This window comes from Geospiza fortis, unplaced genomic scaffold (assembly GCF_000277835.1).
Source record: "Geospiza fortis unplaced genomic scaffold, GeoFor_1.0 scaffold636, whole genome shotgun sequence".
NCBI lineage: Eukaryota > Metazoa > Chordata > Aves > Passeriformes > Thraupidae > Geospiza > Geospiza fortis.
Genome location: NW_005054435.1, coordinates 321713 through 338243, shown reverse-complemented (window position 1 = coordinate 338243; position 16531 = coordinate 321713). Strand labels below are relative to the sequence as shown.

At 39.9% G+C, this 16531-nt stretch overlaps 1 protein-coding gene across 3 annotated transcripts in view; it reads left to right on the top strand.

Annotated features, from left to right (window-relative positions):
* The first annotated feature begins 1348 nt into the window (after positions 1 to 1348).
* Positions 1349 to 16531, top strand: part of PDE5A (phosphodiesterase 5A) — a 105543-nt gene continuing 90360 nt past the window's right edge. For 2 of the 3 annotated variants that reach the window (XM_031061977.1, XM_031061978.1), the window contains exons 1-2: positions 1732 to 1895; positions 4013 to 4102. The gene's annotated coding sequence lies outside the window, so the exon portion shown is untranslated. Of the gene's footprint in view, positions 1896 to 4012; positions 4103 to 16531 lie in introns of all 3 variants that reach the window. The other variant, XM_031061979.1, reaches the window with a different exon arrangement.

Sequence of the window (16531 nt, the reverse complement as noted above, 5' to 3'; positions counted from 1 at the left end):
CTGCATTGCAGTTTAAGAGCGTCCAGGACAGACTGACCTCTACAAGGTCTCTCTATTTGTTTTCTAATCTGCTTCCCCACACAGCACAAATCCAAAGTGCCAGAGTTCTATTATCTATGCCTTAGATAATAGAGATAATAGAATATGCATTATTTTAATAATTTAAGCATTTCTTTATTTTGGTGGAGTTCCACATTTGCCCTCTCTGATGAGTACTGCCTGAGAAAAGCTGGGATCTTGGACCCTTTTCACTGTTTTGATAGTATTCAGAAGATCCTTCAAATCCAGATAAAACCAACCAAAGATCTCCATACTTGTTGTTCCTTACATTTTTTGTATAAAGTTTCTAATGCAGACAAAAATTGGAGTGGTTAATCAGATGGCATGGAGAAAGCCCTAGCTCCATAACATGTGAAAAGTTATAAACCCAAACTTCAATATCCAGGTTGAAATTTCTTCTTCTTTGACTTGGTAATTAATTTTTTTAATTAAGTTTGGTAGAAAATAGTTCAGTCATTTTTGGAACAGACTTAGTGTGGGGTGGCTTCACCAACATTCATATTTTTCATCTGTTTTCTGAAGAGCCACGGCGATTTATAAGAGGAGCTTTAAATCTGGCAGTGAGACAACACCCAAGTGAGAATGGTATCTTTGTCCCTAGGAAATTCCATTCCTAATCACCCATGTCAGAAGTTACAGAAAATCCTGGTTGGTATTTACAAAGGAGAACCACATTTTGCTTTCCTGAGTGTTTCAACAGGAGTGTGCAAGCCCTGAGCCTGCTGAGCCTCTTGTCCTGGACAGGTACTACAAGACGGTAGGCACAGCTCAGGGCAGGTTTATCTTGAACAGAGTTTTTGTTTTCTTACAGCAAAACTCTGACATAAACAAAAAAGCATAACAGGGAAGGAAAAGCTAATTAGGAATTAGTTGGATATTAGAGACTCCTAACATTATTAGACAGCATTAGAGCCTTTGAAACTCAGCCTGCACAATAATAATTTCCCTAGAACTTAAGGGCTTATTCTCCAGTTGTTCTAACTCAGCTCTATTAATATCACTGGAGTTACATTAGTTTGCCCTGACTAATATCCTTTAGTTATGCAGACAAGCAAATAAAATTACTTTAGCTGTTCTTTTAAAGTCATTCCCAAACACCATCTGAAAGGCTCCCTCGGTACAAAAAACGAACCCCAAACACAGGACCCCGACGCAGCCCTGAACTGGCTGCACATTCCATATTGAGGGTCAATAGGAGTTTCACAAGGATACCCTCGGTCACTGCTTCCTCACAGCCACTTCAGAGGGAGGGGAAGAAAGGGTTTGAAAAACATTCCAGATTTCAGCTGAGTTTCTGTAGCTGTGCAGACACAGGAGTCTCTGAAATGTCCGGAGGGACAGCCCCAGCAAGCCTGTGACCTTCTATGACAAACCGGACTATGGCATTTCAGAAGGGATTTAGCTGGGATTGTTAAACATATGCCAAAAAGAGAACTGCTTCTTGGATTTTTTCAATCAAGTAGCACTATATTTGGACTGGAAACAGCCTGTGGATGAGCAGGAATAACCATTAGAAGGCAAGTGAAAAGTTTCAAGCAGATACTACAGTCAAGGAAGAAACAACGCGAAGGTATCTGGGCAAGTTTCCATACTGACTGAAGCAACACTTTTCCCATGACATCAGACTCAAAACAACCAATATATTATAGTCCATATGTTGATTAAGGAAAGCCCAAGCCGTGCAGAGCCATGCACCAGCCTTCAGAAGAGCGGCTGAACAAAAGCTGGATCGCCTGCAAGCCATGGGAGTTAATCAAACAAATAAAAAGCCTCAGGTTTCCAGGATAAGGCACCTGGGTCAGACTTCTCAGCACGATGAGGTTGTGAATCCTGAGGTAAGACTGAAAGCAAACTGCCTGGGTCAAAGCTATGCAGTCTGACTAGATGATAAGGGCAATGAGTAAACAGTGCTTTGAATATGCAGCAGCCAAAAGGCTCAGAAAACTGTGAAGTTGGTTGCAGAAAACGTGCTCAGAGAACCTGGAGTTCTCTACCTACCTGAGGTCATACGGCATTTGCATGAGAAATTTGGACTTTGGAATGGTTTGCAGTCAGAGTTCAGAAGAGCTTTTGGCAGGTTAAGCATGTTCCCAGTAAGATGATGCTGAGGATAAACATGCAAGAGAAATACATAAATGCTGTTTTCACAAGAATAGTGCTGCTTTCTTAGAACTGCCTGTATTTTAGGGAGGGAGGCTAGAATGCAGTCCTGATGGGATGCCAATACAATCCATCGAGAGCAGTTCGTAAATCACACAGCTTAGCAACTGAAAAGGACATGGTACATTTTCAAATGTGAAACAAGAACAGAACCATGTTCCTCAGGAAAGAGGTACTTGTTTAGCACATACTGATGCTGTTTACAAAAGGACTGGGAGTTTAACTCTTCGGGTAAAATGGCCTAATAATATAATAATTACTGCATGCAGCTGAATTCACTGAGAGATTTTATCAAACCTTGAAGTATCTGACCCATTGATCCTCCATAATAAGGAACAGGAGGGCACCTTTGATCTTTCTCATGGAATTTAATGAGTCAAAATTAGAAAAGAGCCCTTTCAAATGAGGACAAATTTGACTAGGAGGATAACTAGGCAAGTTGTTACATTTTAATTGTATTTTAACAGAATTATCTAAGCTCATAGGTTTAATAGTCACAACAAATCAGGAAATAAAATGCTGCATTATTGTCACTGGTAGATTAAAGTGGCAGAACATAGGTTTATGGAAGTATTAAAGGAAAAGAGCATTTCTTTTGTTTGCACAGTGCTGAACACATTCACAAATCGAGCAAGAAATGCCTTGCTCCTTAGCCGGACTTGCAAAAATGCAATTTACTTAATGACTTTTTTTCTATTTGAAATTATGGATATAGTTAAAAGAGTTGTTTTCTAGTTCTGTACATCCATTTTTATTCCGTTATACTGTTTCCCAGTGCTCCAATCCAGGAATTACTTTTTTAGTGTCAAACCTCACAGTGAAAGTCTCAGCTAAAAAGCCCATCTATGTAAACAAGTTCGGCAACCACAATTCTTCATCACTCAATTTGGGTCTCGGAAGCCATTTCCTTCAAGATAGATCCTTGTCCACAGGGATTTTTAGACAACAGTAGACTAAATTAATCCCAGGTATTGTCAAGAAAACAGGCACTGAAACGTGCTGCTTCCAAATAACAGCAATCCTCTGGAGACAGATGCTACAGCAAGCTGTTATCTGTCAGGAAGATCCAAGACCCTCAGCATTAGTGATGAGCTCCCACAGCTCTGTGGGCTTCACTGTACATCTGCCACAGTTCTTATGGAACACACAGTCATTTAAAAATTGAATTTTCCTGCCAACTGAGGTGTGTTAACATCTGCCTGTTGCTGCTGTGCTGATCATCAGGGCCTAAATCCTAAGGGAACACTTAACAGCTTTCTTCACAGATCTCTCAGTTCTGCTTTGCAGGAAGCAATGGTGGCATATTGGCCAAACTCGTCGCATGAAAAACACAAGGGTTTTGAAGAGGAAGAATTGCACATCTTTATAAGATTACCTGGATTTTAATTATCAGATTTGGTCTCTAGGTCCAGTCTGAAACTACTGGTGTAGAAATTAAGGACCTGCCATTGTTCCATACTCACTTGCAAGTTACTCAGGGTATAATGCACATCAATGCTTCTTTACAACTCCAAATAAACACAAAAGGCAATAACACTGGGTGTTTAACAGCTTACCTTAAGATATAGCTAACAGCAACTTGGCTTTCACTCATGACATCCATTCCATAGGTTCATGAAATTCTAGAAGGAAAAAAAAAGTTAACTAGTCAGGCAGCCTTACCTAATCCTTAGGAAGCCATTCCTGTGAAACTATGGAAAACAAATATGGGTAGTCTGACAATTATCAGCCACAAAAGTTATCTTTTAGCCCTTGCTCTTGATTTTAAGTTGCTGTTGTACATTCCCCTCAGTGTGAAGAAAGAAGAAGGGAACCCAGCCAGACCCAACCAGGAAGAAACATTCTGAACCTGGTGACAGGGACTTGTGTGCAAGACTGACAGGTCAGTCATGTTTTCAACAGTGCTACAATTCTGGGCTTTGGTGCTTAATTCCTGATGTATGGACAAGGGATGCAGAGGTAGAAACAGACATGGTGCAGTTCAACTTGCATTTACTGAACTGCACTGAGTACCCATTCCATAGGAAAAATCTACTTTCTAGCCTATTGTATGATTGCATTATTAGGATCTCGATTAGGATCTGTATAAAGCACTGATCACTATTACAAACACTTTGAAGGATCCTTCTCTACGTTCTTATTCCAAACTCAGGCAAGTAACCTCTGCTCATTTAACAGTAAATTGTTTCAATCACAGCAAGAACCTTTTCCATTATTAATCAGCACAGATTACCCCAGTATTTGTTTCACTGGATGCACGTAAGACATCTCTGTGACTTTGTTTTGCTTTCAGTAGTTACCCCACTGGCAATTAAAACCTTTCGGCTCCACAGATCACAGTTTCCATAATCTACCTAGAAATTCTGTGAAACTTACTTCAGTGCAAATGCCAGTATGATTTAATAGAAAAAACAGAGATTTTCACATTTCATCTCCTTGTATATTTTATGCACATGATTGCTTTTCAGATAGTATTTATTTTAGTGTAGGAAAAGCAATTGAGTGGCAGTAAAATGTCAGGAAGCACTGGGCAAAGAAATGTTCTGCTGGGCTGAAGCAGTTGTCAAACATGTCTTCTCAAAAATCCTGAAAGCCATGTTAGCTGCTACATCTCAGTTTTTGTGCACCTCAGCAGTTCTTCGCTCCGGCTGGAAGCATAAGCTGCTCACAGTCTTCCGAGTTTGGCCATAGCCACGGCGTCCTGGAATTGTAACACTGTATTCTTTGGGGTCTATTCAATGCTAAACTAAGTTTCCAAATGTTTCTTGGCTCAGCAGCCACTAACTGGACCTTGAACTTCCCATTTGTATTCAGTGGCGGTGGGCTAAACCTGCCATCTGTTTTGACAAATGTTTTCTATTGCCTCTGCATAGCTGACACTACAAGGCATATTAGAAGTTTAAATTCTCTCTCTGACCCATCAAGAATTCTCTAAGTCCTCAGAAATCCCATCAGAACACAGCTAATTGTAATTCTGTTTGCAAAAGATTTTAGCTCGTCATGAGCTGCAGGTCTTAATATCTTCCTAGCTCCATATCACTTGTTCTCTGAGCATCTGCCTACTCTTCATTCCTTTGGGGCAAAAATCTTCACTGAGTGGAAAATCATAGCTGCAGGCATTCTGGGGGAAAAAAACCCCAAAATTAAAAAGAAGCATCACTTCTACTTGCGTCTTCTTCGCTTTTCTCCAGCCTGAAAGTCCCAGCTCTTGGCAGAACCAGGAGAGTCAAAGGCGCTTGATAAGGGCTGCAAGTTATGATATTAATAAACAAAGAAGGTGTCCAGAAAAAAGTAGTAATGAAAAGCTACAGTTCTTGACTTTTAGTGAGCTTTTCTAGATTCTGTGGAAAATATGTAATAATCAGACACAATTGGTCTTGCATAAATTGTCCTACATTATGCCCTACACAAGATGTGCATTTAAAATATTTGAAATGGAGCCGAATAATTAATTGATGCTACCACTACAAGAGAATAAAGGAAAGATGAAAAAATGAGGATGCCTTGGTAAATGAGCTAAGTTTGAGCAGATGAACCATGTCAGCATGGAAAAATATTCTTATATCATTCATGTCACATGTAACAAGACATCCTACCTGTGATTGCTGCTGTGTGCCACAGAGCCACTGTGCACATGAATAAATCTAATGCTCTGCAAGACATCCAATTAACTTCAAAATATTTGTTTTCAGATCTGTTTCAGATGGGAAATTTATCCACACAGATGTAGCTGTCACTTTTTACAGACTGGACTGTCACTAGCAGATTGTAACTAACAAAAACCAGGAGAGCAATATTCCACTTTTTCCTCTATTGCCTCCTCTATATGCTCTTTTTCACATGGAGCATTTGGGTTCCTGGTCATACTGTAGGTTCAGCCATTGTATATGAGCCAGGAGTCTGTGTGAAGGGTCCTGAGAGATTCCCAGCCTTCCCCTGGCAGCCACCCACCCTACCAGGGCACAACAGAGAGGTTTTGCTCTTGCCAGATGCATTAGTGGTGTCGGTGCCATCCTGTGCCCCACAAAGCATTAATGGTTTCCAGATGTTGACTCACAGGGTGCTGACACAACTCTTGCACCATCAGAGTATCACACAATGATATTATGAGAAGTTTCAGAAACATGGGAGAATTTTACAGAATTTGGAATCTGTAGTGACAAGAAGAGCCAAATACAATGCTGTTGTAACAGGGAACTTGTTCAGCATTGCTGCCTAGGATCTTGTCCAGATCAGGCTGTGCTGCAGCACCAGAAAGGGAGCAACCTTTGAATTCACTGTGCAATTTCTAGCATTAGTTATCATTACTGAAATGCTGTGTAATTACTTAAGTAATATCATGAATAAGTATTAGTAGCTAGGTCTGGTTGAAAAGGATACATTCATTTTATATAAAATAGTGAAACTGCATTTTCTCTTTCAATGTATTTGAACACATCAATTTCCTTTCTGAAACAAAAAATTCTTCTATGTTTGCCTTTCCTACTTGTCTTCACTTACAAAACCACATTGAGAGAAGAGAAAAAAAATACAGGAAAATTTTAAAACTGCTCATATCACTAATTTTTTAATAATAATCAGATCAAATGATAAAAATTTCTTTAGGAAAAAAAAGACTGGCAAACATAAAAGTATAATGTAGAATTTGAAAATACAACAACAATAGTATTTAAAGATTTGAGACAGATTTTAAGAGGCCTGATTGAAGCTTCTCCTAGCATATGTGAAAGTTTTTAGAACCTGGGAAACCTGCTATTTCCCAGAGATATCATCTCAAATATAAAGAAGAATATAAGGAGTTCTTCATTTATCCCATTTAGAAATTATTCCCTCATCTGTGAAAGCAGAGACAACAACTCTATTGGTATAAATGACAATAAAAGCAGCTGCTGATTTGTGGCTGTATGTGTATTTAAAAAGGTGACCATGTAACAGCCTGTAAACACAAAACATGAGAAGAGGAGGGGAGCCCAGTGATAGTAACCATAAAACATTTAAAGGGCAAAACTAAGAAGAAATATGATTTGATCTGTTTTAGTCCATCTGACATTTTTATATCCACATTTAACTAACAGGTCATTAATATCCACACAAATGTAAGCAAGGGAATTTTGAGCCGAGATGTCTTGTTCAAAGCAATAAAAGCTTTATTCACACTCTGCTTGTACCTCAAACATTTCATAACTTGGCAGCCCTGAACAAGCACTCTGAGAGCCGCCAGTCCAATTGCACAGAACGGAATCAGTCAGCATCTGTTCAAAAAATCCTTGCTCTGCTATGGAAAAAAGCAATTATCATTAAAGTTTTTCCCTCAGAAAAATCTGGCTACACATGAGGGGAAAAATCAGATAGCAAGCTGAGTGCAATAGGGAGTTTTAATTTTCCCTTTTTGCCTTCTAAGTAGAAGAGATTCCTTCAAGTGAAGTCCTTTTGCAGATTATAACTTCCTAAAGAGCCACAAGAGGATTTACTCATCCAAGTTCCCTTAATACAGTCCTGTCCTATCCCCAAACATTCTTAAATGCTGAGATCAGCAGATAGCAAGAACACATGTCAGAAGAGACGTGTTCTTTTTCATTCAGAGGAAGATAACAGGGAACACTTTTTCAAGTTAGCTATTTGCAATTTGTCAGAAGGTCTCAGCTTCCCACTTCAAACAATGGTTTCTGCAGCTGAATTTCTTTGTGCAGACTGTGCTTCATAGAAAACAGAATATATCAGAAAATAAGGAGGATTAAAATATTAGAACAGTATTTTTAGCAGCATAGTATTTTTAAGAAATTTTTCCATTTTATTGACAAATCAAAAGGGAAAACTTGTTTCTGAGATGACTATATTTTTAAAAAGAAAACCAAAGAGAATCCCAAACAGAATTATGTTTTCCCAACTCTAAATCAATTTGCTTCATGACTTTTAAGTTTGTAAGGAATATTTCTATAAGGTTTGCATTTAGGCATGACTAAAGTTGTGATTCTCACAATACTCATAAGACTAAAAATGTCAGTGTTCCAAATATATGCAATGATTAAATCTTCAAGAATGGCTTCACTGGCTTTGAGGTCTCCAGCTCTGATTTTCACAGCTTTTTATTCTAAAAACAGCACTATGGAGATGGTGCTGGAGTGAGTCTCATTTTGAACTGGGCTGAAACTAGTTAAGGCTTCTTTTATTTTTTCCCATGCTAAGGGAAGGATCCTATAGCACCTAAATCTCATTTTATGGCCTGTTGGGAGAGTCTCAGTGTTTTCAGTGGCAACAACAATTTTAATGCAGCAATTTTTAAAAATTAAAGATTATTCCTGAGGGTCTTTAGCACAATAAACAAATGTCTTTGTTAGTATAGAATACACTGCGTGTACACAGAATTACTGTAATACAGAGTTGGATCACCAATAATTCAAAGAAAAGGATGCACAAAGAAGAAGCTGATAGGAGACACAGGCCAGGTTTGGGAAGCCTGACTGAATTAACAACATGACTAATGGTGTGAATCTCAGAGGAGAACACATTTTTGGGAAGTGCCACTTTAAAGGTGACTGGTGAGAGCAGGAAAACTGATGACTTACTTTGTCAAAAACATCTCTGAATGCCCATGCAAGCAGAGAGCATTTTCAGGATGTATGAAAATCAGATTGTTTTCTGGGCTGACATCAGTCACTGTCCGTGGATCAGGCTGTGGGTTGTGTGTGCCCTTGGTGAGCTCATCTTTCCACAACTCCAAAATATGTTGTGTGATATTGTGGCCATAGACATCCAGTTCAGCAAATATTATTCAAGGTCAAACACTTTGAAACAATGTGGAGACAGCCACAGCTATCAGAAAAGTCTGGGTTTAATTACAGACTGCTCACATAATTGATATCCACATCGGATTACTTCGGGTCCATGACTTCCCTTAACATTTCTGTAAGGAATGTGCTGTGTTTAACAAACTTAGATCATCATCTGTGATTTCAGTTTTGCTTGGAAGTCCTCTTGAAAGTTTGACTGCACTGCCACTTGTACATGCATTTTCTCTCTGTTAAATGCTAAACTAAACTGATTTGCTTCAGACAATTCCTGAGGCTAAATTTCTGCAAGGCTCTGGGCTTTCCCTGTGTTAAAAATTAATGACCTCTCCTACTTAAAATCTAAAGCGGCTTTTAGTCACAGGAAGTTTTTCATGTGCCAATGTTATCACTTAAATAATCTCTTCTCATAGCATTTACCTTCTGTTATGTAATACGTATGACACATCACCTGTCTTCTAATTTATTAGCCTAAATATAACAAGCTTTCCCATTTTTTCTTATGCTGCCAGACGAGCTGGTAGATTCCATCAAGCTATCTTTAATATTTCATTTTTATGTTTTTCTACCATTTTCAGTTTCCTGCCAGGTATCCAGAATGAGTTTTGTAGGTAAAGTCTGTGGCAGGACTTTCTGTCTGTGGCACACGGCAGGATATAAATAGATCACCAGTCCCAGTCAGGAAGAAACAAGAGAGCACTCAGACTTCAGGATCTAAGTGAATTCAGAGTAATATCAATAAGTCAAAGGTGAAAATAAAGTCATCTCTTTTCTTTACAGAATTTATCGAGTCTTATCCTGAAAATTGTTGCCCCTCAGTTCTCTTGCTGTTCTTTGAGACATGTTCCTGCAGGAGAATATTTTGTACCAAATGATGAGCTCATGTTGAGAGCAGCCCCCAACAAAATTTCCAGATGGCACATGAATTATAACCTTCTATCATGGACTTAACAAGCCGTGGGCTGCTGGTAGTTGTCACTTCCAGGTTTCAGTGCTGTTTATATGCCACTAATAAAACCTGCTGTTCTTCTTAATAATGAAGCAGAAAATTTTAATTTTTAAGGGATACACTTGGCATCCTATTTTCCTTATCCCTCCTATTACATTCCTCCCATGACTCTTTCCTGTGCTTTTCGAACATAATCAGCAATAGGTCAAATCTTAATATTTTATTGAGATTTTCTTCATACTCTTTTCAAGCAAAATTCTCTGAGGGAAGAACTACACGCCAAAACCCTTCTGCTATATCTGTTCATTACTGAGAAAAAAAAAGTCCTTTCATGGTTATTATTGTGAAGCAAATTCAGAGTCCCTTGTGAATAATACGTAAAGAGAATGTGCACAATATGAAAATGCATTTAATGTTCTATTATATTTTAGCTGCCTGTTAGGTATCTCACCCCAGCCAGCAATTTATAATCATGTGCAAGAGGCAGCTTCCTGAATTTTGCATAGTTCAGAAATAGCAAAGCAGAAACAGCATGGTATGGGCAATTACTTTTAAACAATATTAGAGCAGTGCTTAGTGGATCAATGCAGCATCTGCAAAGTTCTGCACATTAAGAACTCCAAAGCCTCCAGACAAGGCTCTGAAGAACATGAGCTACATGAATTCAGCCTGTTTATTGCAGAGATTTTATTACATTAGTTGTCAGATAATTGTAAAGCAGACATTGGAGTTGGGTTTTCCAGAGCTGCTTTCCAGAAAGTTCAGGGTATATAAAATAAACCCTGCTTGAGTGAGCAGAAACAAGGCCCTGGTGTCAGCAGTCTCAGCCCAGGACTCCTGTGCTTCCCCACAGAGTTAATGGGAGCACTCAGCACCTCGGGCTGGCAGGGATGTGCTGCTTCCCGTCCTCAGACCCGTCCCTACGGATTAGGAGGGCCCCAAATGCAGGGAGTGTGTGCCAAGAGAGGTGAGGGTGCTGAAAGGCACCCCTGGAAGGTGAGGATGTGCAGATCTCCCATCAGCAGCATTCAGGACAACAGGCCAAGGTCATCCTTCATAACCACAAAGCTGCCTGGCCAGCACATCTATGGATGGGATCTCCAAGGAAGTCACTTTAACCTCAAGGCCACACGTACAGCTGTAAAACATCCACATGGCCTGCAGGGAAGGCTCCCTCCTTCAGCCTTAAAGGCATTTCCCAGCACAAAGTGCAGCTGTTTGGGGTTTGTGCTGGGAACAATTTGGGAGTTACAGCTTTGAAAAGCCTTCACTTTTTATAGCTATTTGAAAAGTAAATGCAACTGGAACTCACCGCGGAGAGGTCAGCTAACCCAGCAGTGTGGTTTGCACGCTTCCTCTCGACACACATCAAAGGCAAACCCAAACAAAAAGGCTTTTCTTTGCACTTATAATTGGCACTGGGCAGAGGCCTGTTCTCTTCTGCAGGCCCCTGAAAGAAAAGTAACCTGATAATGCAAGCTGGAGGCAGACAATTCAAAAGAAGTCGTGCACCCCAGCAGCTACACAGATGCCTGGCATGGCAGTGACCCCTCCAAACTGCTGAGAAAGTAGAGGAGAGAGGCAATTCAGAGCAGGTGACATCAGCACAGCCTGGCAGCTCCAGGAGGGACAGTGTCACTTTGTCACCAAAAGCATCCCCCTAACAGCCAGCTCTGCTCAAGCCTCGGTCTCCTCACCTACATGTAGGAAAAAAGTAATCCTGGCTCCAGGACAGATTGTACACCATGGACTTGGATCCCTAAGTTCCCAGTGGCTCTTTAGGCTCCAACTTAATATTAAACCTTTTTCTCAGAATGTTAGTCATGTTTAAAAGACAAATATTGCATGAACACATATGAGATTCCAACATGCTACAGCCTTCGTGCAAAGTAGAAATAAAATCCCAGTAAAGCTAATTTTGAGACTGTCTCCCTCTCAATTTCTGGGATTAACTCCTGCTTTGCCTTTAGAAATCTCTTCTCTGACTCCATGCACTAATACAATTGGAACTATATGTATGTTGCATCTTAAGATGTATGCACAGTACATTCCTTTAATCACACATAAGCTTCCTGAACTGTATTATTTTTCATCTGTTTTTTGAGTAAATAATACAGAAAAAATGCTGTGTTCTTCCAGTGTTTTGGAATGTGTATTTTGGGGTAAGAAAGTATTATGTTGGATTTACTGTACTTTGGTACTTCTGTCTCAGTTACTCAGAATCAAACCCAAATTCCCCCAGCCAGGGGGAGGGTGGGAATCACAGTAACCCGGGGTTACATGGTACAAATGATATTTAATTTACAGTTGGCTATTATCAAACAAATCCTGCCATCAGTAAGACAACCAATCACTGAAGGATACTAACCAAATTCTGTATTTTCTGTGAATTAAATCAGCTGTCCTGACTTTGTTTCCATACACTGGCAGATGTTATATGCCTACTGAAATGGTATTATTGCCTTTAAGTTACAGCATTTGGTTCTTCAGCGTATTTTGGAGCAACTGCATTCAGAACAGCACAGTGTAGGTTTTGGAGTATTTTCCATAACGTTGGTGATTTTAGTCAGACTTTAATTCCTGCAGGAATGGTGTTATTTCATTTAAGAGGAACATCTCTGCAGCAGCTCTTCTGGCAGAGACAGCTCCTTCAGGAATCTCTTGTTTCCATACATATTGGGTCAGCCTCTCTCAGGGGTCAGTCCTGCAAACTCTTTTTGGGCCTAGGGAAAGCAGTGTTCTCTTTCTTTTGGACAGTCAAATCACATAACTATAACCCATTTCTTCATGTTTTTTGATAATTTAACTCCCTCCTTTTGCATACTGATTTTTTCTCACGGATTTTTGCTGTGAACAGGCCGTGAAATATTTTCTGCCTTCAACACACATCACAGGGTAAGACCTGTCCTTAGCAGAAGGAATTTTCAGACTTTCACATCCTATTCAAACCCCTCAGATTTTCATGCAAGTAGCTTCAGCAACTACTCTGATAACACCAAACTTCCTGAAAAACATACCAGCCAATAGAGAGAGGTTCCCCAAAAGTCTCATTCATTGACCCAAAAATTATCATTGCCCTCACTCTCTCAGATGTTTGAATCCCTACATAATCCAAATTGCACAGAGCAAAAGTAATCCTGTGCTCAGAGGAACGCAGAGCTAAAAGGTCACACAAATCTCAAACTATGCTGCCTCAAGCCTTTCTGCTTCCAAAGGAGTGGCTAATGACTTGTTCTTTGGGAAGACTGGAAAGAGTTCAAATATGAAGGCGTGATTAAGAGAAGAAAAATCTTCCATACCAATTACAGCTTCCACGCTTTTGGCCAGCATCCATAACCCAGCTTCCAGGGGCAGCCCAGTGACTTTTCAGTTGCCTTATGCTCCACAGGGTCAAAAGGATAGATACATGCTATCAGCTTGCTATTTTATAAGCTGGAAAAGAGAGAAATTGGATGGGCAGGCTGCCTCGGAAATTCTTTTGGAACATAATTGGCACTAAAAGTTTTCCCAGAAGAAAATGATTCAGGTTTCAAAATTTTCTGAGATTGAGGACTGCACACAAGTTATGCTTCTCTCCAGCTTATCATCACTACTGTCTCCAGTGCCATCACAGTTTCAAAAAACCTTCAAAACACAGGAAATTAGAATAAAGTAACAAATTCCAGTACTTTTTAAAGCACCATGATCTGCATGCTCTCATTGGGCAGCCTGCAGCTTTCCAGAACTTGTTAGCATGCTCTTCTCTCTGCATTTGTCTGCTGCCTTTTTGGCTGACACAGCCAGAATTGCTCCCATCCATCCCAACAGCATCCAAGGAGTTCTCCAAAGTGAGAGCTTGTGCATTTACTGATGGATGCCCAATGATGTGGAGAGTTTCAGATCCTGACAATGCCCTAAGTATTGCCAGGCGAGTGAGAAACATGTGAATATGTGGTGAGGGCAGGAGAATTTTAGTGAACAGAGCAAAGATACACAATGACAAGGCATTGTACTGCAATACTCAGAGCTGCAGGAATAAATGCAGAAATTTGAGAAGGAACCATCAGGATCACTGTTACAATTAGGTCCCATCCATCTTTCAGGGTTTGTCACCAATTCAGTGGATAAAAACCACAGCTCTCATGATTCTCCTTTGTGCTTCTGTAGGTTTTTTGCTTCACCTCCACATTACTTGACCCCAGGAGCAGTTCAAGGGTGAGGCAGGAGGAAAGGGTGCAGAAAGTATTCCAACAGTTCCAGCTGGAAGAACAGCTCTTCTGAGAAAATATCCATGTAGCTGCTGTAATTTGCATTAGATAACATCTTGTTCCACAAAACTCAGAGAAATGATCTCATTTCATTGATGTGATAAAAAGTAATTGGAATAACCCCTGCCTTTTTCTGCATGGATCATGAACAAGAAGAAATTGGGTCAGTGTTTGAGGTTCGACAAGCACTTGCTGGTTTTTCACTCAGTGGCTTTATACAGCTGTGATCAGCAGCACGTTAGGGAAGAGTGGAGCTGGTATAGATATTTCCAGCTCACCAGCAGTAATAAGATCTGTAAGCATGAATACAAATCTAAAGACCTGACACCCAAATGGCTGCTTCTGGGCGTATTTCTATTTACTGTCTCAAGAGCCTTCTCTAATCTCTTGTAAAATTGTGCATCCCACTCAGATTAAGCCCTGGGACAAATTTCTTGTCTTTCCACTTCACACCCATGGAAATGATTTAGCTGCATTACACAGCAGTTCCAAGGACAGATATCAGAAATGGCAAGAATTTACCTAAGTAGCAAACAACCAGCACAGCCAATGTCACACACACCTTTAACTTAAGTGGCTGGACTTCAGTTTTCCCCTTCAAGCAGACAACCAAATACACAGTTTGCCTTAACAGAATTGAAGACACTTACAAGTGGAATTTCCTTTTGGATTTCCTTATTTCCTCACAAGAGCACTAATACATTATTTCTCAATTACATTCTGTATTTTGGCACAGTTTAACAGAGTGGGAGGACAACAAACTTGGGTCCTGTGAGGGAGGAATACAGCAGGCAACGATCAGAACATGGATGTGACTGCAGCCCTTTGCCTTTTTTTTTCAAAGCAAAAGTTTGTCAGAAATAACTGGGAAATGGATAGTGAGAGGATGAACAGCCTGCAGGAAGACTCATAAGCAGGATAAACAACATAATGCAGGCAATAGCCAGCATGTTCTGCTATTTCTTTATCCATATTAAGATTCGAGTATTGATTACCCATGCCATATAGCACATTTTACAGAGTAGCTCCAGGAGTCCTCGAATCACAAACACACCCCTGAAATTCTCCTGAATAAAAAGACAGATAAACAACTATTCCTACAAAACAGCAGCAGTGGACCAAAAGAAAGCTGAAAAAAAATAAAGCCTTCTATAATATCTTTTAAAATTGTTTTTGAAACAAGGAATGTTAATACATTAATCATAAGTTAAACTTCAAGTAAAAATACCATCAAGGAGTGTTGGAAGCTCTAACATCTAATATTTTAAGTAAAAGACAAAAGGAAACTTTAAAGTTTAAGTTGGAATACAAATTTGCTTTGTGACTTGGGGCCATGTCTTGTCTCCTTTGTGCCTCCATGAGCCCAGCTGGAAAGTGTAATAATAAATTAAGAAACACAAAACCAAAAAGCACGCCTGCAATGAGATCCAGATGCTCCATTAAACTGCTGTTCCCCTTAAACACCTTCCAAACCATAGCTAAATAGAAATAAGCCTGACAGCTGGATTTTAGGCATGCCTGTGAAATCATGGAAGAGTCTTAATCTGTTTTCCAACAATTAGAAGCTGCCATCCCTCTTCAGGAACTGGAACCACATCAGCTCCTTCCATCCATAACAAGGTAATTAGAACAGAACTACAGGGATGCCACCTCAAGATTAAAGGATCACACACTTCATGATTGTCTGTTTGTACAGTAACTTATTGTGTGGTTTACCTTGGCCAGGCAATGTGCATGCTGAGACTGCTGCGTGTTCATGAAATTCAATCTTTCCACTGTTACCATGTCTTTTCCTGCCTTTTTAATTCCCTGTCCTTTCTGAACTTTCTATGGGGTTTTCTCATCTTTACCTGTTTAGATCACACCATTTTAGCAAAGGCAGTGTGCTGTTATTGTATATACTTACAAAATGGTGATTGGAGCTGAACCTGGGCATACAAGAAATTATGCTCAAGTGTCATTATCTCAAGATGTTTTAGTCAGAGCTTTAGCCAGATATACTTTGGCTGCAAAAAAACATCAGCAGAAAATGGGAGAAAACTGTAAGACTGACATGTAACTAAAGACTGATACCATCATAGACACAGAAGAAATTAAACTTGCATGAATGTCTGCAACACCACTGCTTTGTGTCTGTAGTGTTTGGCTTTGTTGCAGCAACTTCTTCCCAGTATCACTTTTGTAGGAGGCATTTGCAGTCCACACTACAGTTTCTTCTCAGATGTTAAGGACATGCCTGTGAAACCCTGAGTGCTGTTGAAGAAATATCCCACTACTAATGAAAGTGCTCAGTTGAAGTGTGACACCTACAGAGGAAAGCATTCCTG